This window comes from Mustela nivalis, assembly GCF_964662115.1.
Source record: "Mustela nivalis genome assembly, chromosome: 1".
NCBI classification, from domain to species: Eukaryota; Metazoa; Chordata; class Mammalia; order Carnivora; family Mustelidae; genus Mustela; species Mustela nivalis.
In genome coordinates this window covers 14,393,607-14,420,777 of record NC_139020.1, presented here as the reverse complement: position 1 = coordinate 14,420,777, position 27,171 = coordinate 14,393,607, and the positions used below count along the sequence as shown (strand labels likewise).

At 39.0% G+C, this 27,171-nt stretch overlaps 1 protein-coding gene across 6 annotated transcripts in view; it reads right to left on the bottom strand.

Moving 5' to 3' along the window:
- The window catches only part of GRIK1 (glutamate ionotropic receptor kainate type subunit 1), a 382,552-nt gene that overhangs the window by 230,958 nt on the left and 124,423 nt on the right, over positions 1–27,171 (bottom strand). The window lies entirely within an intron of this gene.

The window sequence follows — 27,171 nt, the reverse complement described above, 5'->3', positions numbered from 1 at the left end:
CTTTAGTTTTTAACATTCCACAGGTTTCATAAGACTCAAATGTTATGTATGAAAATGATTTCTTTAAAAACAGCCTGTAAATATCAGATTTTAGTGCATAGAAATCAAAATTATTAAATTAAAGGAACTCTTGTATATTTAAAGATCAATTTTAAAAATCTGACTCAACAGCATGTCACATTAAAATTCAGATCTGATTTGAGAATCATTATCTAATTTTTTATTTTTTTATTATTTTTTAAAGATTTTACTTATTTATTTGACAGAGAGATAGAGAGAGAGTGCAACTAGGCAGAGCAGTAGGCAGAGAGAGAGGGAGAAGCAAGCTTTCTGCTGAACTGAGAGCCCAATGTGGGACTCAATCTCAGGACCCAGGGATCATGATCTGAGCAGAAGGGAGCTGCTTAACCAACTGAGCCACCCAAGTGCCCCTAATTTTTTAAAGCCAGTGTTTTCACAAACTTGAAATACTATCTGAAGAAGTCATTTTGAAATTGTCAGGCTCTGAAACCTTGTCATCACTGTTAAAAGTAAGTGGGGATAGTATTCCATTGTGTATATAGAGAGAATCATGCTTAGCGAAATAAGTCAAGCAGAGAAAGACAACTATCATATGATCTCCCTGATATGAGGAAGTGGTGATGCAACATGGAGGCTTAAGTGGGTAGGAGAGGAATAAAAGAAACAAGATGGGATTGGGAGGGAGAGAAACCATAAGTGACTCTTAATCTCACAAAACAAACTGAGGGTTACTGGGGGGAGGGGGTTTGGGAGAAGGGGGTGGGATTATGGACATTGGGGAGGGTATGTGCTTTGGTGAGTGCTGTGAAGTGTGTAAACCTGGTGATTCACAGACCTGTACCCCTGGGGATAAAAATATATGTTTATAAAAAATAAAAAATTATAAAAAAAAAAAAAAAAAAAAAGTAAGTGGGGAAAAAAATGTAAGTGGAACCAAAATGCACCAAGTCCTTTGTGGATTCATGAATTAACCGATGGGAGGGACCTACTTTCTGGGAAGTTGGATAAAATGCCTCCGAATATTTGCCTAAATTTCCTTATACTTGGAAGTATGTTTGGAAATAAGCTGAAAATTCTGTCCAGGGTCTCCAGAATCATTCTTCCTTTAATTAATCTATTTCCTGTTGATTGGAAATAGCCGAATTTGTACACTGCGTCACACTTACGATGGAGGTAACTTGTTCGTATATATATATATTTCCAATTTTAAATTAAAATAAAGGATACTTCCTTCTTTTTCCTACTCTAAACTTTGTGTGCATTTTATCATTGTAATCCTACTTATTAAGGAATTTTATGCAAACACACGCTCACACATTTATGAATTTCAAAAATTTAGAAGTATGGGATTCAGTGGGTTAAAGAATCTAGGAAAACTTGAGGGTGAATGCCATTTTCTAGTCTTTGTTATATTCCCAAGGCCTCGTGTGGTTCTTGGATCACTGCAGGCCCCAATTAATGTGTGTTTCATACAAGGAGACCAAGTAAGCTTTTGAAAAGACTTTTGAAAAGTCTCTCCAATCAATTTAATGATAATAGATACAGATCAACTTTAATCCTTGTAATCATCAATTTTCATCCTTGAGAGGATGAAAATAGATGATATAAGATAATACATACTCTGTTATATAACCTATAAAATATTATTTAAGCTATTTTATAGTTTCAGACACTCAGCAATTCACTTGATTCCTGAAACGAATACATGTTAGCTGTTTGGTCTGTTTTATTACATGCAGCTAACAAGACTACATGTAAGCCAGTACTAAAACAGGATTTAGTTAGTTTCTTATGTACGAGTACAAAAGGAAAGTTTTTCAGTAGCCAGGGTAGAAAGTGAATGTTTCCAATCATCAGGAAGTCAGGTAGCCTACCATTAAACTGCCAGCAAGACTGTGCTCTTACCTACGAAGCAAAGTGGAGTATGTCTCAGAGGTATTTGAACTCTCTGTGCTGTGTGGGGAAAGGCAGCCATTGTTTTCCTAAGCTTGTGGGAGAAATGCAACTGGTAGACTTTGTCTCTGTCCAAGGGAGGAGGCCCCGGGGAAGCCACATAGAAGGCATCCATGGCCGTAGAATAATTGGTGCCAATCAAATCATTCCCGCCAAGAGTTCTGAGGTGGAGGACTTGTCACACATATAAATGAATTTCTGATTTGACAGACTGCCAGGAGCAGTGCTATTTGCCTTCTGTCACCTGTTGATTACATTCTTGTTTTCTGTCACCTGTTGAATCTCTTCCTGGAGAATAGAGATAGAGTGACATTGGAGCTCCGTACACAAGGAGGTGGAGGGTTCCATGGTCACACCTTTGCTTTTCACTCACTGATAAATTTCTGCCTGGGCAAATGTCTTCATGTGGTCTCAGAACTTTTTTTTAGTTAATCTATGATATATGTACAGTTAGTTAACATTTGTCAATATAATAAAGTAGATGGTTGAATTTGCAATGTTGGTAGGTTAAATTCATCATTGATCTTTTTTTTTTTTTTTTTTTTAAATCTGATTGAAAAGAACGATTCCATGTAGAAGTTACAGAATTTTAAGTGAAGGCCAACACTCTACCTGAGTTTGTCTTTTTAACAATTCCCTGCCTGGATCTCTTAGTCAAAACAAAGCACGAGGTTTTCTCCCATTGGAAGAAGTTCATTCTTTCTATGTTCAACCGTCCTTCTCTGAGTATATCTAAACTCTTGTAATCTTTGTGAAATCCCGATCTTTCTTCAGTGTGACTCAAAGCCTGTTTTCAGATCTGTTAAAGGCCAAATGAATTCCCAAAGTATTTTTAAAACAAATTAGAGAGAGTAAATGACGTCTATGCACCATAATGAGTTCTGAAGAAAGACTGTTAGAAATTTACTACACTACTACATATTCTTTTTATTCACTGCCTTTTATATATATATTTGGCTCTTTGTCATGCATTGATCTCACTTGATAATAAGCTTTATTGGGTCTCTTCTTAGAAAATTCAAGGATACGATTGCTAAAAGTGATTATAAGTTCAGAAAGAAATGACTTAATTCTTCATTCAGGTTTTCTGGATGTCTGTATAGAAAAAGTTAACAGCAGCATTGATAAAATTGAACTCTATTATGTGTTTCAAGGTTATCTTCCATTCTCTGAATATAAGTGATACCAAATAGTTTAACTTTAAATATGCTAGTTCTTTTTCTTATAACTATATAGCTTAGAACTATAAAGCAATTTATATATTTAGTTTTCATTTCTTTCCTTAAATTCTGCAACTTGAGTAGATGAGGTTTCCAAGTGACCCAATCTTAATGTTGTATCACACTAATTTGAAAGTAAAGCAGGGCAGTGATCACAATAAATCTTATTTTATTCACAAAACAAACTGAGGGTTGCTGGGGGAAGGGGGGTTGGAAGAAGGGTGTGGGATTATGGACATTGGGGAGGGTATGTGCTTTGGTGAGTGCTGTGAAGTGTGTAAACCTGGCGATTCACAGACCTGTACCCCTGGGGATAAAAATATATGTTTATAAAAAATAAAAAATTAAAAAAACAGGGTTAAAAAATCTTATTTTATTTTAGTACTTCATTTTTTAGAGAGAGCATGCATGCACATGTAGCAGGGAAGGCAGAGGGAGAGAGAGAGAATCTTGAGGAGGCTCTAGGCTCAGTGGGGGGCTAGATATCAGGACCCTGAGATCATGACCTGAATGAAAACAAGAGTCAGACACTTAGGTGACTGAACCACCCAGGCACCTCAGTAATCTCAATAAATCTTAAAATTCCTCATCCATCACTTGCATTGCTGAAAGAAACTTTAGAGTGACTTCAATGAGAAATTCACAGAAATATTTCTAAGGCCCCTTTTTCTCTCAATTCCAATGCCCTAATACACGTCGGTTGGCATCGCAAAGCCTCTTTCAGCAAGGGGAGAGGGGGTCTGTGGGGACATCAGGTTACTTAAACATTGGGGAGGGAATTTGGTGCTTGGAAAGATTTTACACATTCTAGAGAATATGCATATTTATTTGCTTTAAACATTCATTAGCTGAAAATGTCACCATTCAGTCTGAAGTCATTATACGAGTGGTTTGCTTTGTTTGATGGTTGGTTTAGTTGGATGCTGTATGTTTGACGGGAGACAGAAGAGGGCTGGGGAAGGGCTGAAAAGGACTGGTCAGTTCCACTTATCCTTTTCTGACAATAAGTGATTATCTTCAGAGAACGTTATCTTTGAAAATATGGGTGTTAAGAATGTGGCCTGGAATTGTGTTATTCTGAGAATAATCTTGGGGTAAATGTCATCATGTTCAATAAAAGTTATCAACATTTTCCCCACATTTATTGTATTCCATAGATATATTCACTTTTTTCCCTGTCCTGTATTGTACATGAATGTGCTATCAAACTATCAGATTTAAGAATCTATCTTACATTTTTTAAATAATAAGAATGGAAAAATAAACCATAACTGTCTTAAGATTGAAACTGAAATGGGCACTGACAACGTGTATGGCACTGTTTTGGGTTGTATGTGTGGTATCATTTAAGGTAGAAACTAGAGCATCTCTCATTTAATAGGGAAAGTGAACAAATGTATAAAGACTTCAGGTCAGTGGTCCAGGCTCCTAGTAAGGGTCTCCCTGGGATTAGAACACAGGTGTGTATGAGTCTAGAGCTTAAGTTTCAGTGTTCCCATTCTTTTTTATTTTATTTTTTTTTACATAGTTAATATGACAGTTAATATGATAATATTTGGATAGAAGTCCCTTTTATGGCATTAATGAGCAGGTCATTTTAAATAGAATTTTGTTAAGTAGGAAATGATAAAATGTATATAAACCTAAGAGGGTCCTCATAACTTCTTCCACAGATGAGGTGGAAAGACCCCTCTCCCCTTGCTAAAGGCTTAAGTAACCTGATGTCCCCACAGACCCCCTCTCCCCTTGCTGAAGGCTTGATTGTCCCCATAGCCGGATGGCAACACATACCAGGATGTCTATTGTCTGTGATCACCCGGTCTGTCAAGAGAAAAGACAAATGAGGAATAGAGTGTACCTGGGACTTTCCAGAGTGCTGAGCCAAGGCCCACCAGAACAAACCGTTGTGTCCTTGCCTTAAACCCAGTGCCTGACAATGCTTGATTTAAATTTACCAATCAGATTCCTGTAACCAAGCATCTGCTTCTGTAAGCTCGCTTCCCGCCACCCCAACCCTGCCCTATATAATCTGCTCCCCAACCTAGCCTGGCGCGCTCAGCCCACAAAGGCTGATGCGTCCGCAGGCGCCTGTGTAACCAATAAACCTCTTGCAACTTGCATCCAGTGGAGGCTTGGTGTCTGCTTCTTGGGTGTGGATCGAGGGTCTTTCAAGGTCATTGTGCTGGAGCATCTCATAGGTCCCTGCCAACTGTAAGTCATTCTTTTGCCATGACATGAGAACTTAGACGATTCCTTTTTATGCAGGTATGTCAAAGCAAATCCCAAATCCCTTTTAAGTTATCAAGTGTAAGGAAATATGGAATCTGGCTTTCTTAAAGTCCACATAGCCAAAGGCACTGACTCTTCTGCTATTCCCTCTAGACATGCAGTAATTCAATTGTAGCAGTTGTTTCCTTTCTTAGGTGTCAGAGTTTATCTAGGAGAACAGTAGAAAGTGATTTTACAAATAGAAAGGAAGACAATGTTTTTCCCACATGTGTGTGCTTGCATATGCCCCCTGCCCGTTTATCTTTTTTCCTCACTCCAGCTTAAAGGATTTTAAAAAGAAGGGACCTTTCTCATGCCAACATTGAAAGTCAGTGCTACTGTATTCTCATATATATGATAGAATGGGCTGTTTCAAGAGTACATACTAAGGTCTTGATACTTAAAAAAAGAAATATATGTTCTCATAATTACCCAGGCATTACTTTTTCATATATCATATTTGATGATTTCTTGTTGGGATTTCTGTTGGTCTATTAGACCAAAAGTTCTTTGAGTGAAAATTGTCCGTTATTTAACCAGACCCACCTGCTCACAGGGTTTGGCCCAACACCTGCTGTATGTTTGATGCTACATCAGATAGTGTAGAGAATACAAGAAAATACAAGGCATGGTCTCAACTGCAAAGACCTTATAGTGTATTGGGAGATAAAAGGATACCAATGTAATGGGGGAAAATATAAGACATGTGCATACATGGACAGAGGAGGGCAGAGTTTGGAGTCTAAAAGGGAAGTCATGATGGTAGCACTGGGGAAAGCAAGGTCCATGCACAGAGGGAGCAGGGAGGAACCATAGCATGTGTTTAATGTGTGCTGAAGGGTCAGGACACTGTGCCCAGACAAAGGACAGTACTTGCTTTGGTGTTTTATGTCATGACTCTTAGGCTAACTACTGGTTTGCAGGAGAATCATGATCTCACTAAAAATGCTATCAGATTTCTACCCATGGAGATGATCATTTTTAACTCTCCCATTTTACAAGTGAGGAAACTGAGGCAGAGAGATGTGAAGTCCTCATTCACGATCACATAGCTGATTTATGACAGAGATGGACTCGGGAACCCGGGGGTAGTGACTCTTATGTTTTTCAGTGTACCATTTCCTCCACACCACACCTCAAGCCAGGTGCTACTGTTACTTGCTCCTCCAAGCGGTACTTCTCTCTTTAAATTTAGGTGATCTGGTTTGAAGAGTGGAAAACTCTGTCAATTCTTTTTAGTCTGTATTGATCAGGGGCTTGAAGTAGGCAGCCAAATTGAATTCAGACTTCACTAATTTGCTGAAGCCTGAAATGGAACAAACTCATAGTTGGTGGTACCTGGATTCTAGTGCTGGATTCTATTTGCTTCACTACTGATGTGTACTAATTGGCTGTATTTTCAATAAAATTATGATTAACTACTTTTTATAAGACTGCATGAAGATATAGGGATGTGTTTTGCAACTCTTGGATGTGTTTGGAATTGATTTTGATATATACACTTCTACAGATATTTACAACTATACAGTAGACCCTCCAACAACATGGGTTCAAATTGCAGGGGTCTACTTATACACAAGTTTTTCCAACAGATGCAGTACGTACTGTCAGTGTGTTTTCTTATTATAATTAATTGCATTTTCTCTAGCCTAGTTTATTTTAAGAAAACAGCATATAATATATATAACATACAAGATATGTGTTGACTATGTATCAGTAAGGCTTCCAGTCAACAGTAGGCTATTGTTAAATTCAGTGGGGAGTTAAAAAGTATATGTGGGTTTTTGATGGCACAGGGGAGTTGACGCCTGTATATCCCATATTATTCAAAGGTTAACCATGCATATGTAGAAAAAGATGCAAATGCTTTTTCAGAAATAATTCTGAATTTGGAAATTATTTGTTAAAGGAAACTAATGTTCTTCCACAAATAATAACCCAGCAATGTTTATACCCCAGACTTCTACCAACTTTATTTCACTGAGGATTTATTTCACTTATCTTTTCTTCCCTAAAGGTAAGCTTTCCTTCAAGTCCAACTGAATCTGTCTTCGTGAGAGAACACAAACTGTAATCAAGTAAGTCTGGGCATGGAAATCCAAAGGTGCAAGGATTCCTCACTTATATCTTAGTATTCCTTTCTCTTTGATGGAACAATGAGTAGATCCACTCAGAAGCTGACATTTTTTTCCCAGTCACATGAATAATGACCAGAAACAATTCCCTTCAACTGCTGGCCACTTGGAAGGAACTAGGAGATCACCCAACATAAATAACAATGGTCTCCCAATCCAAAAGCTGTGGAGCCTCTCCTTTTTGTGTTTCAATGCTGTCAAGTTCAGCCATTCCTGTCTTAGAAAATATCTTTATGACCTTTAGTCATTATGTCTCTGTCGTCATCTTAACTTCAGACTTTATTACTACCTGCCTTCGATAAGCTTGCTACTTCTGCCTTCCGATAATTGACTTGACACTTCCTCACCCCGCTTTCCCTCTTTCTCTTTCATGCACACATGTGTGCATGCACTCACATTCACACACATACCGGAATGACTTATGTTTCAAAAAAAAAAAAATTTGCTTTCATGAGTTCCCTGCTCAGCAAGTGAAAATCTTTTTGTCCAGCTTTCATCATCCGCCACTCACCCTCCAACATGATTTACTGGGCATCATACTCTCTGCACTCCACAGGAGCTTCTAAGATCACCTTTGTGGTTTGGTTCAGGCTATTCCCACTGTCTGAAATGCAATTTCAACAGTACATATCTATGCCAATCATAAAAATAGAGACTGAAAGACTACCCTTTTTCCTGTCCATCACCTGAGACCTGTTTGAAACCCTGTGCTTCCAAGAAATCGATCTGGACCAATATAACCCCCCAAAAGTATATATGAACTTGTTTTCTCAGTTAAAACTTAAAATTTTGTCCCTGATCTTCCTTTAATGTTTTTATGTGACTCACAAGGAGTTGCATGTTCCTTTAGGAGGTCTGTATTATTTTAGTGTTCAGTGTAATCTTATGGATATGAAGGCTGCTTATTAATTTATTAACAAAGACATCAGACATATGATACAATTTCACCCCATGATACTCTAGTTTAATTCAGACCCTAAAGCCCAAATGAGATGTGGATGTTTGCCATCTAGGCCAGATGAATGGTAACGATCCCTTTATAGGCAGTGTTGCAGTCAGTCATAAGATAATGCTAGAAGAATCTAAGGCCCCACCTTGTAAGGAAATCATAACTTTATCCTTCAGCTCTAGTCTTCTAGGTGAGATTTGACCCATAACTCCATCTTTATTTATTTAAAAAAGTGATTTTATGAAATGCATAAAGGGCATTTTGACAAGTCAGAAAATGCCATAGTTATGGTTCCTCTGGGGCTAATGTATTCATCTTTCACAAGCTAAATGTTAAGGCATACATCTAAGTGCCAAACTAATCAGCAATGATATGCACCTCAGAAGCAAATGAACATCTCGGAACCATAGGCTTTCCATTTTCTGGCTCCTGTCCTCAGAATAGAATGAAGAAAAGTGTCAACAAATTGCAAGAGAATGCTCTGTGTTCCGTTGAGAGATTTTTCTGAGACTGGGCTGCTCTATCACCCCTGAAGGCAATGGGGGATATAAACTGGTAAGAGGGATCCTGATGACCCTTCTTCTGGGTAGCCACTTCATTATGTATCTGGCTCTACTCCAAGTATGTGTGTACTCTTGCAGAACTCTGAAGAGTGCACTAGCTACCTTCTTACCTCTATGAATATGTTTTTCAGCTCTGTCCAAATCCACACTTGCCTCACTGCCTCAAAGAATTGGTTAAATAATAAAAAACAAACAAACAAACAAACAAACAAAACTTTTATCCTCCTCCTAAGAAGTTCCTAGCTATGATGCTTATAATTTTCCTATACTCAGGATCCTCCAACCCCTTATCCAAGCAATAGACCCCACTTCTAGTCATGAGATGTGCACTATAAGGCTAGCCCTGTAGATTCATTCTCTGGAACTTTTTCAATCATGGATTATGAGGAGAGGGCAAAGAATTGATTTCAGCCTTGTGTCTGACATCATGTGGCTAAAGTTGGTCTGGGGGACAGTACTGATACAGCAAGGCAAATGGCTAGAAGAAGGACAGATGGTTGTGTTGGCATCAGAGACCATGTTGCCCATCATTTCAGTCTCTCCAAAGGTTGGCAACTCAGCTTCCTTTTGGAATGTACCTCTTTATCCAGTAACAACTCCCCCCTACACCCATTCCCTCCTTAACCTATATCATGCATAGTCAAAGAAAACTTTCTAAAATATCAGCCAAATCCTGTAAGAAAGTTTTTAAGCTATATTTTAATCTGAGAAAAGGAGATTCTAAGGGCTTGTTATTTATCCTTTTCCAACAGCATGTCCAGTTTCCACATCACACCAGAAAATGCCCCAAAGTGCTTCATGAGAAAAAAAAAAAAAAAAAGAAACTATCCTTCATGTGAAGGATAGTTCTTTAATTAGACAACCAAGTATGGTACATTTTCAACTGTGATTCAAAAATAAAAATGGAACACAAAAGTTTCCTCAGTAGGAACAATATTCTTTGAATGGAATGGATATAGAATCGGGCTCTAATTATGAAGTCACCCAATGGTGGCATCAGGTTATTGAGAGGAATGTGTTGAGAGCACTGTGTGATCGTACGGCAAGTTATTTGCCACTTAATTCTGACTCTCTCTAAAGAAAAAAAATCCCATTTTACATTATCAATTGCTACTACTAAGTTCTAAGAATATGAACAGCTCATAGTTTGGGAACTTTCCAATGCTCTGATCCTAGCTTGCAAATCCCATTTTGTATGTCTAAAGATAAAGGCATCTGAGAGAAGTTAATTACATAGCAAAACTGTAAAAAATAATAACATCTAAGAATTGTATGGTATTTACTAAATACCAGGTATTATTCTAAGTTTTCCACATATATAATTTCACTTTATTCTACCAGGTTTATCAGTTATTAGTATCCCCATTTTGCAGATTAGAAAACTGAGGTGCTGAGCTGGGGAGTTTAGCTTGGCCAAAATTATGCTGCTAGTAAGAGGAAGAGGTGGTGTTCAGATGCAGGGATTCTTGCTCCGGAGCCTGTGATCCTAACTAATTGTACTTCTCAATGACAGGCTGTCAGGTCATGGAGTAGACACCTTCAGTTGCCTACCCAACTTTGTTTCCTCCTTATTTCCCCCTGCCCCACAATTTCCTAGATTTTATAAGGATGTGTAGTCCGTGAACTTTATGAGAAGCTCCGTGTACTCAGAGCTATTGGAATGGAGCCTGGATGCAAAGGCCAGTTAGCATAACACCATCCCCCAGCAAGAACATTTCATTCAGGAGCAGTTTTGGCACCCAAGAGAACCACAGGGACAAATCCCCACCTTCTTGCTACCATGCTAGAGCAGGCCTTCACTTTCCCAGTCCCCCATGGTGTGGCATACGGCTAAGAATCCTGAAACCACTGCAGCCACCCGACCACCATGAGGGAACTGGTATGCATGAAGCTCGCTGGTGGAAGGTGGGGTAAGAGCAACAGAAGCCCTCACAACGCCATTGAACCACAGATCAAACTGACCCTGAAGTCTGACCTCCCATGAACTGCCCGTACATGAGCCAATGAATCCCCTTCTGGTGTTAAAGCTAGTCTGAGCAGACCACAGAGTATAATCCACCTGCTTTTTACATGTTGAGATCTAAAAAGAAATTAGCAGTGTCCGTCTAGTGGATAAACTGCCCTGCTAGAGGGAGTGGAGTCAGAACCAGATCCTTTAGAAAGTGGCATTAATTTAGGTCAAAAGAGCAGTCAGCAACGTATGTTTTTACTTTACAAATGTTTGTTGATGTAGTTCGGAGATGGCAAATACATAGTGTGCGAGCTCTCCTCATTCTGATACCCGTAGCGACGTTGCTCATTGGCCATGACAACACTTCTGTTGAGCGTTCTTTCTTGTCATCATGCTTGAGGTACAATCAAGATATCAGAGTTTGCAAACGAAATTTGTGATCACTGATATAGGTAATCACTGATTTTACTACAATATAAATGTGGCAATTTTGCAAAAACACTTCATTGTAAATCAGCATTTCGCTGTATGGACACTATTATAATTAGGACTTGCATTGTTATCTAAGAAGCAAAGTGGATCATGGAAAATGTGAGAGGAACACACAACTCCCCTACAAACCTTTATAGTAATTTAAAATAAATAATAAAATCATACTCCGGAAGCTGTTAAAAAAGACCTAAATTTATTGTATGCATTTTTTTTTAATTTTTTATTTTTTATAAACATATATTTTTATCCCCAGGGGTACAGGTCTGTGAATCACCAGGTTTACACACTTCACAGCACTCACCAAAGCACATACCCTCCCCAATGTCCATAATCCCACCCCCTTCTCCCAAACCCCCCCCCCCAGCAACCCTCAGTTTGTTTTGTGAGATTAAGAGTCACTTATGGTTTGTCTCCCTCCCAATCCCATCTTGTTTCATTGATTCTTCTCCTACCCACTTAAGCCCACATGTTGCATCACCACTTCCTCATGTCAGGGAGATCATATGATAGTTGTCTTTCTCTGCTTGACTTATTTCGCTAAGCATGATACGCTCTAGTTCCATCCATGTCGTCGCAAATGGCAAGATTTCATTTCTTTTGATGGCTGCATAGTATTCCATTGTGTATATATACCACATCTTCTTGATCCATTCATCTGTTGATGGACATCTAGGTTCTTTCCATAGTTTGGCTATTGTGGACATTGCTGCTATAAACATTCGGGTGCATGTGCCCCTTTGGATCACTACATTTGTATCTTTAGGGTAAATACCCAATAGTGCAATTGCTGAGTCATAGGGCAGTTCTATTTTCAACATTCTGAGGAACCTCCATGCTGTTTTCCAGAGTGGCTGCACCAGCTTGCATTCCCACCAACAGTGTAGGAGGGTTCCCCTTTCTCCGCATCCTCGCCAGCATCTGTCATTTCCTGACTTGTTGATTTTAGCCATTCTGACTGGTGTGAGGTGATATCTCATTGTGGTTTTGATTTGTATTTCCCTGATGCCGAGTGATATGGAGCACTTTTTCATGTGTCTGTTGGCCATCTGGATGTCTTCTTTGCAGAAATGTCTGTTCATGTCCTCTGCCCATTTCTTGATTGGATTATGTGTCCTTTGGGTGTTGAGTTTGCTAAGTTCTTTATAGATTCTGGACACTAGTCCTTTATCTGATATGTCGTTTGCAAATATCTTCTCCCATTCTTTCAGTTGTCTTTTGGTTTTGTTAACTGTTTCTTTTGCTGTGCAAAAGCTTTTGATCTTGATGAAATCCCAATAGTTCATTTTTTCCCTTGCTTCCCTTGCCTTTGGCGATGTTCCTAGGAAGATGTTGCTGCGGCAGAGGTCGAAGAGGTTGCTGCCTGTGTTCTCCTCAAGGATTTTGATGGATTCCTTTTGCACATTGAGGTCCTTCATCCATTTTGAGTCTATTTTTGTGTGTGGTGTAAGGAAATGGTCCAATTTCATTTTTCTGCATGTGGCTGTCCAATTTTCCCAGCACCATTTATTGAAGAGGCTGTCTTTTTTCCATTGGACATTCTTTCCTGCTTTGTCGAAGATGAGTTGACCATAGATTTGAGGGTCTATTTCTGGGCTCTCTATTCTGTTCCATTGATCTATGTGTCTGTTTTTGTGCCAGTACCATGCTGTCTTGATGATGACAGCTTTGTAATAGAGCTTGAAGTCCGGAATTGTGATGCCACCAACGTTGGCTTTCTTTTTCAATATCCCTTTGGCTATTCGAGGTCTTTTCTGGTTCCATATAAATTTTAGCATTATTTGTTCCATTTCTTTGAAAAAGATGGATGGTACTTTGATAGGAATTGCATTAAATGTGTAGATTGCTTTAGGTAGCATAGACATTTTCACAATATTTATTCTTCCAATCCAGGAGCATGGAACATTTTTCCATTTCTTTGTGTCTTCCTCAATTTCTTTCATGAGTACTTTATAGTTTTCTGAGTATAGATTCTGTGTCTCTTTGGTTAGGTTTATTCCTAGATATCTTATGGTTTTGGATGCAATTGTAAATGGGATTGACTCCTTAATATCTCTTTCTTCTGTCTTGCTGTTGGTGTAGAGAAGTGCAACTGATTTCTGTGCATTGATTTTATATCCTGACACTTTACTGAATTCCTGTATAAGTTCTAGCAGTTTGGGAGTGGAGTCTTTTGGGTTTTCCACATATAGTATCATATCATCTGCGAAGAGTGATAATTTGACTTCTTCTTTGCCGATTTGGATGCCTTTAATTTCCTTTTGTTGTCTGATTGGTGAGGCTAGGACCTCTAGTACTATGTTGAATAGCAGTGGTGATAATGGACATCCCTGCCGTGTTCCTGACCTTAGCGGAAAAGCTTTCAGTTTTTCTCCATTGAGAATGATATTTGCGGTGGGTTTTTCATAGATGGCTTTGATGATATTGAGGTATGTGCCCTCTATCCCTACACTTTGAAGAGTTTTGATCAGGAAGGGATGCTGTACTTTGTCAAATGCTTTTTCAGCATCTATTGAGAGTATCATATGGTTCTTGTTCTTTCTTTTATTGATGTGTTGTATCACATTGACTGATTTGCGGATGTTGAACCAACCTTGCAGCCCTGGAATAAATCCCACTTGGTCGTGGTGAATAATCCTTTTAATGTACTGTTGAATCCTATTGGCTAGTATTTTGTTGAGTATTTTCACATCTGTGTTCATCAAGGATATTGGTCTATAGCTCTCTTTTTTGATGGGATCCTTGTCTGGTTTGGGGATCACGGTGATGCTGGCCTCATAAAATGAGTTTGGAAGTTTTCCTTCCATTTCTATTTTTTGGAAAAGTTTCAGGAGAATAGGAATTAGTTCTTCTTTAAATGTTTGGTAGAATTCCCCGGGGAAGCTATCTGGCCCTGGGCTTTTGTTTGTTTGGAGATTTTTAATGACTGTTTCAATCTCCTTACTGGTTATGGGTCTGTTCAGGCTTTCTATTTCTTCCTGGTTCAGTTTATTGTATGCATTTTTTGTAAGGCATCCCAATATACTGTGAATGACATAGCTTATAAAATCATAATTTTGTCACATCATAAATTTTACATAAAATGAATCTAAAGGGCGCCTGGGTAGCTCAGTGGGTTAAGCCTCTACCTTTGGCTCAGGTCATGATCTCAGGGTCCTGGGATCGAGCCCTGCATAAGGCTCTCTGCTCAGCAAGGAGCCTGCTTCCTCCTCTCTCTCTGCCTGCCTCTCTGCCCTACTTGTGATCTCTCTCTCTGATAAATAAATAAATAAAATCTTTAAAAAGGTAAAATAAAATGAATCTGTGATACATATATTAGTTGAACTTTTAATTAACATTGATATTTTAATTTACATAGGCATTTTTTATGTGATTGGATGGCCCAGGTCATTTAAATTTTTTAAAAAAGTTTTTATTTTTATATTTATCAGAGAGAGAGAAACAGAGAGCACAAGCCGGGGGAGCAGCAGGTTCCCAGCCAAGCAAGGAGCCCAATGTGGAACTTGATCCCAGGATCCCAGGATCATGACCTGAGCAGAAAGCAGATGCTTAATTGACTGAGCCACCCAGGATTCCCAGCCCAGGTCACTTGGGACATGTAGCAATGAACAGAACCCACATACTTCCTGCCTGTATGGGATTTAGCGTGATATTTGTTCAATGAAATAAAAGTCAACAATGACCAACATGCATAATTATGTCTATACTTAATCTGAATGTTTTAAAGATATTACAAAAAATAATTGCAGTTACTGTTGGATGTGACCAGTGAAAACAAATGTATTTTAATACCCCAAACCATATTTCAGGTATTCCTTGCCTTTTTCTCATTGAGAGGTTCTGTCTTTCCCTTTTCAATGCTACTTGATTAAGATGCACAGCACAATTCCTGTAGGCCTTCTGGTTTTCAGGACCTGTTGGCAGGGTTTGGACATAGCAGAGCAACAGCTTTTCCTCAGTCAGCCTGACATCTTACTCCTCACTCCACAGTTCAAGATGTGAACTGAGAATTCTTTTAGAAATCTTGCTCATGACCTGGTAATGACCTGGTAATGGAGATCCAGTGATGTATGAAGTATTATGACAGCCTACCAGTCCAGTGTCATGTCTCTGTGGCAACTGTGGGGTAGGAGAGATATGTAATAACCATGTGTACAAACTTCCAATGACAGCACAACTTTGATCTGATTCCCCCATCCTTCTAAGTAGCTGTACTTTTGGTTGGGATGAACTGGGAAGGCATGGGAGTATGGTCGGCGGGGGGGCCCTGAAGTTTAAATGTGGCATTGTTCCTCTTGAGTTGTTTCTGTAGGGTTGGGTTGCTAGTGTCTCTTTCTTGCTCAGGCAATATATCCTTCTTTCACACAGCTAGCCAAGTGGGGTGTGTAGTTGATCTTGGTGGTGTTCTTATTCTAAGACACAGGATCTGTTCCATGGTGGCATATATATATATATATAAATATATATATTTAAATATATTTAAATATATATATTTAAATATTTATTTATCTGTTTTAGAGAGGGAGAAGGGGCAGAGGGAAATGGATAGGGAGCCCCAAACAGACTCTGTATTGAATGCAGAGCCCAATGTGGGGGTTAATCCCATGTCCCTGAGATCATGACCTGAGTTGAAAACAAGAGTCAGATGCTTAACCAACTGCACCACTCAGGTTCCCCAATGGTAACCTTTTTTTTTTTTTTTTTTGGTGACATATTTTTAACCTCAGTTTTGATTAAACTAAATTGAGCTCAAAATTTGAGTACTCTCTGAAGAAAGTGGTCAGGGACTAATTAATTCTTCCTTCCTCTACCTCTCTCTTTCCTTCCTCCTTCCCTTTCTTCTTCTTCCCCTTTTTCCTCTCTCTCCTTTTTCTTTCACAACTGAGTTAGGTATTTTTATCTTTCTATCCATAAAATATAGTTTCATACATATCTTGGTACTTAGAAGCTTGATAGAGAATGTACCTTTTTTAAGGAAATTAAAAAGCACATAATATATGTAAAAATGGAATTATTAATAGATTTCCTGTGTCCGACACTGGCTATATATTAACTAATTTCATTTCCTTTTCTCTCAGGGCATAGAGCTAGCTATATTTCCCTGCTTCTCTAAATAAGTGTGTCCATATAATTGAGTTCTAGGAAACGTAGTGTGTTCAGAAGTGGTATATACCATTTCCATCCATGGCAACTAAGATCTTTCCACTCATGATCTATAAGCTTGAGGCAGACAATGATGGCAATGGTAAGAGATACACAACAAAAGGAACCTGGATCTTGAAATCACCATTTGGAGGAGAAGTCGGTGTCAAGATCATCTGCTTTGAACATCTGGGAGCTGGGATTTGTTATAACAGCCAAGCATAACCTTAACTGATACACTCAGTACCTTTAATTATCAAAATCTAAAGAATAAATACCAAGGCAATAGATTGACTTTCAAGTGGAGATGTTCTCTTTAAAAATTGTCTTCTTAAAAACATATTTTAAAATCTATAATTACAACAAACCATAGCAACAAAGCAGAGAATTCAAGAACCAATTTGTTGATACACACTTATTACCCAACAAAGCAAGTAGTCTGTTATGACAGAAGATCTTCAGTGTTTTCCAGGACCAGGCCCATCCACCATTTTTCTCTCATGGATTTGGAATAGGTGAGAACATTAACAGTCCTTTTTGCTTCTCAAGATGAATCTGGAACTTAATCACCACAGTGAATGTCTAGGTTGAGTTATCGATTCTTGACAGCCTGGTCTGTTCAAATGGGCTGCCTCCATCTGAGGGCCCAGCCAGTTTCCACAGTGATAAGTACTGGGCACACCTGGGATCTTCTCACTGAAGGGCTTGTTGCAGTTCACAAGAACTTGTGACTTTGCAAAAGGAATATGTTAAAGTCTTAGGATGAAGAAAGGAAAGGTTCATTGTGCATTCAGAATGGTCTCTTTCCCACTGGATTTCACTTTGTCCTACTAGGAATGAGAAATGAGAATGAAAAGGCAGAAGAGAATGGATTCCTGTTGTCACAGAAATTTCCAGAATAAAGAAGGGAAGTTTTATTTTTAAGTCAGAGCTGAGGTGCCTGGTAACAATTTGTGAGACCCCACAGAAAGCCAGAGATGGATTAATTTCACTCTCCAACACTTATGCTTTTGGCTCTCAGATAGAAGAGCAGAACTCATTGGCGAGTTCCAATGATCTGTTCCCACAGTGAATAGCTAGAAATGAATCAAAAGCTGGCAAAAGCTGAAATGTGAGTGGGCACGTCTCTGGCTCACAAGCACAATATACAATTTCGGAATACATTTCGAGTGGTAGCATCAAGAATGGAACTTGCCACCATGGGCCACCCTTACAGGAGATTTTTCTACCACCATTCTGATATGTTATGTGTATTAGAGTAATGACTGGGACATTCAAAGGAAGAACCTATGAAGAGAAGATGGGTTGTTTTTATATTAGCAGATGAATAGAAGTCACATAAAGCATGGCCAATTTCTTTTTGAACTTCTGGTATCATTCAATACCAGTGTTCCTCATTCATGCTTTGGCTTCTTCCAGAAGCACTAAAGGGAATTGTGTGCTTGTAATACAAGCTGCTTATCCATATTCCTTTTGAAAATGCATCTTTCCAATGTTCGGCTTTCAGAGTTAGCCAGCATCTGCAATGCCCCCTGTTGTTCAAGGTGAGATTTGTAATTTTCCTCAACCCCTCATTCTCCTGACCCCGTAAACTGTTGGATGAATTAGAACAAAAATGTGGGAAAACAATTTCCTTGAAACACACGAAGAAAGTGAAGGATCCTTCAAGTTCAAGGAGACAGATGCATCCCTTGAATTTCACAGGGTCAACTGAAGAAGACTATATTCTCATTTGTGTTTCCATTTAAATAATTAGCTTCTTTTCCTCCTCTCAGACCACCTTTTTCCTCAACCCCCATTTTTCTTACTGATTCTTAACTTAGCAAATGTATTTTCTTTCGTTAAGTATTTCCCTTTCGATGCACTTTATAAAAGCATAAGGGAAAGTGGAAAGAAACATGATGAAATGAATTGTAATTTTAATTGAATATTTAAAACCAGCAATTTTGTGATAGGTAGGGGCTAGTGTAGTCAGATGTGATTAGCTAACACAGTTCCCATTTTCCTTCTTCAAAGTCAATTGATCTTGTTTTGCTAGATCTTTGGGAATACAAGCATCTGACTCATTTTAAATTTGTGCAGCCCTCTTCCACTCATTGAATCCAAAAGAGAGAAACACACGAAGTCAGTAATCTCAGGAATTTAACACAGTATCCATATGATATCAGAAGAGCTTACCGAGCAAGTCAAAAATCGAGAAGTAGCAATAACAGACGCAAAATTCTGCCATGCTCCTTGGTTCCAGCCCCACCAGCTTGAAATGCTCATTAAACACCCATTACCATTCCTGCTTAGGAGGACACCCCCCACGGCGGGAGTTACAGGCTCAGACAACAGCAAAGGTGATATGGCAGCTGGCGGACTCTGGGAATGGGAGCACAACACGCCCCCGAAGTAATGAAATTTCTTATTAAAAGGGAAGATATCTTTAACCGGCCCTGCATTTCCCCCCTGAGACTGACAGGCAATTTCAACTGTTTATTTTTACTTAGCTCCGATGAATGGCTCTATTTCATTCAGCTTCACAATAATTTGGTGGTGCACACTGCTGCGGGCACTGAGTGGAACTGAGAGTGAAGGGCATCATTAGAGGCATTCCACAGCAATCTTGGTGAAATTAGATTCTTTGGAAACTAAATCAAGCCTTAGTTTCAAGGAGGGGAAGCTGGACAAGAGGAAAGTAATATGAAATTGGTTGAATTATCCGTAGCTTTCAAGGCATTAGACAAGGTCAGGAAACCAAAATTCCTATTTTCACTCATGTGTGCACTGTCTATAATAACTAGTTAATAGGCATATTGATATTTACACCATGTCTGTTTACTTTTAGAGAGCACATTTCCATTAAATTGTGCAATTGCAGATGTACACAGACAGTGCTCGTTGGTGAATTGCTTTATTCTCTTTACTTGAACTATAAGTAGATTTTAAATACAGCCTAGCAAATACCAAATGAGGCCAAAGAAAACATTTCCTTCCGCCTACCAGCTCCTCCTTTCTATTCTGAGTGTGTCCAATGAGGATTCCTAAATCTCGAGCATGTTCACAATTCCAGGCATTCCTCCTGCATTCCTCTCTACCTGGAAACTTTTTTTGTTTTGTTGTTTTGTTGTTGTTGTTTTTTTTTTTTTTGTAGCCCTGCATGTCTCACTCTCTTACTCTCTTCCTACCTCAGGTCTCTGTTGAAAGGTCCTCCTCCAGAGATGCCTTCTGAAACAGCTCCATTTAAAATGGATCATCAACCCTCAGTTATTCTTTACATCCCATCTACTTTATTTTCTACCTGTCACTTACCTCCATGGGCAACAATATCTACCATTTCAATTAAATATATATATATATATATTTATTTCCTATGTCTTCCAACAGAAAACAGGCTCTCTGGAACTTTGTCTGTGTTATTCACTGATATAACCCCAGTTTCTGGGACAACATGTGGCACATAATAGGATTCTTTATTTGACAGATCAATGAATAAATAAGGGAAAGAGACATGGCACTGTTATAGGAAACTAAAATGATGCTCATCAAATTCCCAGCCAAAGACCTTGAACTCTGTCTTCCACCCTCTTCTATAAGAAGTCAAAGCAGTCCATGAATGACAGGAATGGAAGAATGTCCTTGTATCTTCTGTAATTTATTTATAAAACAAAAACAACCACCTTGATCTCCAATTTTATTTTTTAAGTTTCATTGGTAATGATTTGCTTCCAGTCATGACAACAGCATGTTCCAACATCTGTCTTAAAGACCTCATGGTGTGAAGACAATTGTGACTAGATCAGGGTGACATGCTCGTATTCTCCTCCTCTGTGAACACTTTAATTACTTTTGGAGTCTCACAAATAAAATAATCAGCATCTAGCATTCGGTGCCAGCTCATTTGTGAAGCTGCTAGGAGCCACACAGATGAGTGACTATGCTCCTCTGTTTCTGAAGCATGCCGGCCAGGGCTGCTTGGAAGCGATGCCCTCAGTCCCCTTGGATCGTACTGAGGGGTCTGCTCAGATCAGCGTGTGAACATTTCCAAAGGTGGGAAGCCTGCAGCAATATTTTCATTGATGTGTGTGACCTCTTCATGCAGTTCATACTTTGTGAATGAGTACATAGAAATAATGGATAGGATTTTAAAAACTCTAAGAAAAAGAGTTATACACAGGGAGAGACCAGATATTCTGGGTGGAGGATACATCACCACATTTTCCATGCATATGTGTTCACAGAGTGAATCTAGCACTTGGTTTATTAGGACAGGGTGGTCTGTAGTCTCTCCAGACACCTATTTCAGAAGCATACAGTATTTTCTCTTATTACATGCCTGACATGTGTATATAAACATTTGCAATGATTGAAAGGCATGTTCCCAAGGTTTGGTGACAGTAAGCACCATGCAGGGGCCCCTGGGTGGCTCAGTCAATTAAGCATCTGCCTTTGGCTCAGGTCATGATCCCAGGATCCTGGGATCAAGTCCCACATGCGGTTCCCTGCTCAGTGAGGAGTCTGCTTCTCCACCTCCATTTGCCCCTCCCCTTGCTAATTCTCTCTCTTTCTCAGATAAATAAAATCTTAAAAAAAAATAAACACCATGGGATTGCTGGTATCACCACCTGAAGCAGGAGAAGAATTTGCCTAAGAATAACTTAGACTGAGGGACTACTAAACAGTGTGAAGTAGAGCCCCGAGAATTAATTCTTGCCATAAAAGCAGCATTCTGCATTTTTACTGATGCATCGGTTTACTCATATCTTTGCATCATCAGAATTTAAGTGAAATCGCTGCCTGAAAAGGTGGGTCCTATCGGCTGAGGAACACAAGAGTGTAGAGTCTGCGAAATTTTGGAAAAATCCAGTCGTCATCACAGTGGGTGATAAAACACTTGTGTGTTTTGTCAAGGAACTAGGTTCTATACATATTTTGGGGTCCTAAAATTTAATGTCTGTATCCGGTATTGCTGAGTATTATGGACTTTATGATAAATAAGGGTGTGCGGCGTTACCCAATGATGGGTTGGTCCAAAACATCTGTGTCTAAAGAATGGAACAGTCAATGTAGTCTGTGTATTAATATAACCCATCTATTGCAAGCTAATAATTCCTTCCTGGAGCATAAGGTTTATATTTAGATATTCGTTTAATATTATTGGATTTGTTATCCTCACACAATATTGTAATGAGAACCAGAATCCTGTTAGTACTGATTCTAAATGAAGAAGCGGAGACCCAGAGAAGTGGCTTCCCTATCCATCACATAGTCAACCTTGAGATCACGTTAAAGCCTGAGACTTGATACAGGAAAGATGCTGACAAGTTTCTACCTTGTCTGTGGTGTACTTTTTCGATACACTTATTAATAGAAAACAAAGGAGTGAACATGAATCCCTTAGTCATGGGAAAATTTTCTAGTCCCACATATTAATATATAGGGGGGTGCTCAATAGGGGAAAATCTTAGTTTGATCCATGAGATTAAGGAACAAGAACTCTTAAGGCCAAAATGCATTTGCTAAGTGGTATTTTTTTTTCCCATTCTGGGCAGCAGACTGATCTCTGGTTTCCTCACTTTTTTAACTAAGGAGAAGGAGGCTGGAAGCATTCTCTTTCCCTCATTCACTTGTAGTAGTTTGTGGCCCCTTTGTGACAAAGGAGAGACAGGCACATGCAATCCATGTTTTCTTTTCTTTTCTTTTTTCTCTTATTTACTCTATGTAATGTTTTATGTAACTGAGATGCTCCTCTTGTTCTGATTTGGGGATGATGGGTGTTGGGAAAGCCCACATATGGATACAAGATATCTTACCAGAGTCCCGTGAGCCAGGAGTGCACAGAGGCAGCTGCACCATTTACAACCTAATTGGCAGAGCTGCAGATCACAGGATACCCAAAGTTCACCGAGAGGAGATAAAGATGTCAGAGAGGACCCCTGAAGAGACACATCAAAAGCTTCTCCCTTCTGCCTCTCTCGATAAGGATTCCAACTGTGTATTGTGGGTTGTGTGTTGTTATGGCGACAGGAGGGGGAATAACTTGGGAGGTAAAGGAAGAAATAGGTTGGACAGGAGCTCGTGTCTGAAATCTTTGCATGTAAGACAGGTCTGGAATACTGGGTATCCTGTGGGATGTATAGTTGGGCTACAGGATATAGGACGAGTGTGGGCATTTTGTGGATAATAAAGCTTTTTTTTTTTTTTTTTCTTGACAAGGCAATAGAACATGGTGCCTAAGAGAGTCAACCCTAACACCAGAATGTCTTGTTTCACAGTGAGTCTCCATTACTTAACCAGCTGTGCCGTATTAGCTTAGTTACTTTAACTTTCCGGATCTGTATAATGGGGGTGGATGATGGTATTCATTCTATAAGCACGCTTTGAGTGTTAAATGCATTAATGCACAGAACACATTTCTACACTCTAATAAGTGATTGATGCATTTTCATTGTCATGCTTATCCCACACTTTCACAGGAGATAGTATAGTGCATGAGTATCCTGAAGGCTCATCTGGGTTTCAGTTCTTATTCATTCCTTTCCCATATGTATTTTTTTGGCCACTTAACCTCTCCAAACCTCAACTTTCTCATCTGTAAAATGAAGATATTTATAGTAGGTATTTTGTAATGTTCTTTTAGAAGAACTAGGAATAAATTAAGCACTCAGTTGGTGTGAGCTGTTCTTATTATTTAAGGAAGTTATGATTAGTAAGGTGGCAGGATACCAGCAACAGGGGTGGGATAACAGGGGTGGGCTAGTGGTAGCACCCTAGCACTGTGTATAATATGATTCAGAGCTCTGCCTGCAGTATCGTTTTACATCTACAGTAAGAGTCCCACTGACTAAAGAAATGTAACCCATGATTCTTCCCCTCTCCTCTTAAAAACTGTGATAAAAATAACACATGTAGGACACCTGGGTGGCTCAGTGGGTTAACCACTGCCTTCGGCTCAGGTCATGATCCCAGAGTCCTGGGATTGGTCCCCCATCAGGCTCTCTGCTCAGCGGGGAGCCCGCTCCCCCCACCTCTCTTTCTGCTTACTTGTGATCTCTCTCTGTCAAATGAATAAATAAAATCTTTTAAAAAAAACACATGTAAAAAATTGGGTGTATAAAAAATAATGTATCACTATATCATAGACCATGTTAGATGATTATCATTGGTATGAGAACAATTAGCAATACCCAACAATTATTGCTGGCCAGTACTTATAGAATGGAAATAATAGATATTAAAATTGATTAAAGCACAATGTCTCTTAACTCATAATTCTCAGCAAAATTGAAAAGAAATTGAATTTTTTTTTTTTAGAAATTGAAATTTTATGACTTCATGGTTATCACCTAAAAATAATAAGTATACGTTGTTCCCAACTACTCATTGCCACCTAAGAGGCAGAGCCCACTTTCCTCTTTTGTGACTTTGGGTTTGGCCATCTGTCTTTTTTGATTGATGGAAAATAGATGGGGGTGACAACAGGCAGGTATACTTTGGAGATATTATGGGTTCAGTTCCAGATAAAGCGAATATTGCAATAAAGTACTTTATTGCTAAAAAATGTTAGTCATTATCTGTGCTTTCAGTCAGTCATAATCACTGATCAGAGATCATCATAACAAATAATAATAATAATAATAAAGTTTGAAATATTTGTAGAATTACCAAAATGTGACACGGAGACATAAAGTGAGCACATGCTATAGGAAAATGGTGCCTATAGACTTGGGATGCAGGGATGCCACAAGCCTTCAATTTGTAAAAACAAAACAAAACAAAAAAAAACCCCACAATCTGTGAATTGCAGTAAAGTGCAATAAAATGAGATCTGCCAGTAGTATAACTTTTATATGCACTGGGAAACCAAAACGTTCATTTGACTCACTTTATTGCAATATTCACTTTATTGCAGTGGTCTGAAATGGAATCTGCAGTATCTCTGAGCTATTCCTGTACTGTTTCTAAACAAATGGGTTAACAAACATCTGGGATTCGTGCCACTGTCTTGAGTTTCTGCTCTCCACCATGCCAACAGCACTTCCTAGAGAAGTCATCTACAGCCCAGGGGAGCCAAGCCGACTGAACCTGACAAAAGGACAGCAGACCTGTATCCATCGTGAAATGAAATAATGCATAAAACATTTCTTTTGTAACTCCCTAAAATTTAAGAGTTGTTGGTTGCTCCAGCAACAGTTGAATAATAAATATAGAACCATTTACAGAGGACTTACTATATGCCCAATGTTTAGGTAAGCATTAAATGTACGGTCTCATTTTATCTTCTTCCTAATCTCTATGAGCTAGACATTATTATACCTACTTAGCAGATGCAAAACAGAGTAAATGTTGAATAATTTGCTATACAACTTATCATGAACCAAAATGAGAGTCAACTCAGGACCATCTAACTCCAAAGACTGAAGTCTTAGACACTTATATGTGTATAATCCATCCTAAGGATGGAAACTATTAGAAAAAACAAAACCAAAAAACAAACAGCTCTCTCTATAAAACGGATGGTATTCAGGGTGAAACATGTCCAAATTCCAGCCATTCCATACAGCTCAACCTAAGAATTCTTTATATATGTATATATCTGCAGGAAAAACAATGCACACAGTATTTTTTTAACATATCCGCAGTAAGTAATAAAAATTGAGAAACAATCAACATTTTCCAGGACTAAACCTTTTCTGAAACTAGATTTCCTTAGGTGATTCAGACACAACCCAAACCACACTGAATTGTACTCAAAGGACTTGAATTCTCATGGAGAAAAGAAGCTGGGTTTTTAGTTTAATTCTTTTCGATTCTTAGTACAGTCTCCGTGGCCCTTTCTGTATAAACCCTGGCCTTAGGAAAGACCCCTGGGCCTCCTGGACTTTCTCTCCCCAGCTCAGCTTTGAGGATTTCTCTCCATTTGAGAAACGAATAATTCAGAGTTGGAAACAACATACGTCCCACCACGCCTCAGCTTCCCAACTTGGTCATATCCTCATTATGGGAAAAGCCATTCCAAAAGGCAAACAGCTTTTCATAATTGTTATTTAATGGATATTGCCTGCTTCAGGGATTTCTTTCTCAGTATCTATTTGTAATTCAAAGGTCAGCATAACACCACTGGCATATACAAGGATTCTGAGAGATTTGTTCCTCCTGATTGAAATTCAGATACAGTGCACAGTAGATTAGTCGAGGAGCCTCTTATGTGGCACAGGTCACAGTCAGGATGAATCTGACGCCGTCTTAATTCTGGGTCTTCACCAGTCACTCAGAAAACTGACCTATGAACATGAAATATACCCGGGAACATTCTATGAGCATGGCCTTAGGGGGAGGTCACTAAACGCAAAGCCTTCATGCTCTCCTGTGGTCATTATCCTTCTCCTCGACTGGCCCCAACATCACCCAAATGGGTTTCCCCTTAAAGTAATTTACGCAGGAAAAGGCGGCCCTTGAGAGTAATTTAGGCATCATGTATGTCCATATTTGCAGGATTTACAGAGCAAGCTACACTTAAATTAGTAATGGCAGTTTCATTTCAAGATATTACATATTGAAATATTATTCAACAAGAAAGCTATTTTCCAAGTAGGCACGGATGGTGATTATTTATTCAGTTAAAATTCATCCCTTCTTCCCATCTCATCACCACTTCCATTTTGAATGAGCCTGAAGCTCTCACACACGTCAGGTTATGCATAAAGACTGGCTATTTAGATGCACTTGTGGCTGGAGCTCCAGGGAGGTAAATACTCCCATCAGGGTCACCGTATTTATGGTAGGTATTTGTTTACTTCAAAAACAGAGCCAAATTAAAAATCAGAAAAGACAAATTCTAGGGCTGCGCACATGCTTTGTGTGTATGAGAAAGTTTTCTTTTTCTTCTTGTGTTTAGTTTATGGGATGACATTGGGAGTTCACTGTTGAGCTTATGGCCAATCAAACTGCATTCAACTCTGGAACAACGTACAGTTGTCAGCATGGGTGCTAGTGGATTACGAACCACACATTCTGTGGGTTTAAATGGAGGATATAAAACTAATGTCTGAAAGGTTAACATGATTTGTCCTCCTCCCGAGAAAATCTGGCAGTATCTTTGAGGATTGAGATTCGAAGGCAGCAGCTGACAGTACTTGAAATAAAAGCCAGGAGAAGAATTAAAGCTTTTGAAGCTAGCAAGCAAGGTCAAGAGATCCCGTTTCTGTAGGAGACCCTGAGACCAATAATGAGGATAACGCTTCAACCCCCTCCTACCCACTGGACCTTTACCTTAGCAAGTTGTCAGCTGTTGATTTTTCCCAAATAGTAGCTTACACAGTGAGGCTGGGATGAGCTTGAAAGAGAGACCAGTCATTTTTTTAAAAATATTAGATACATGAGACTGAAACATGATGTGACTAAAGAAAGTTGTCTTTTTCTTGAGTTTTCCTTAAAGTCGAAACCAGATGCAACTTGCCATGCAGAGTGCTTATCAAATGAAAGATGCTGATGTGGA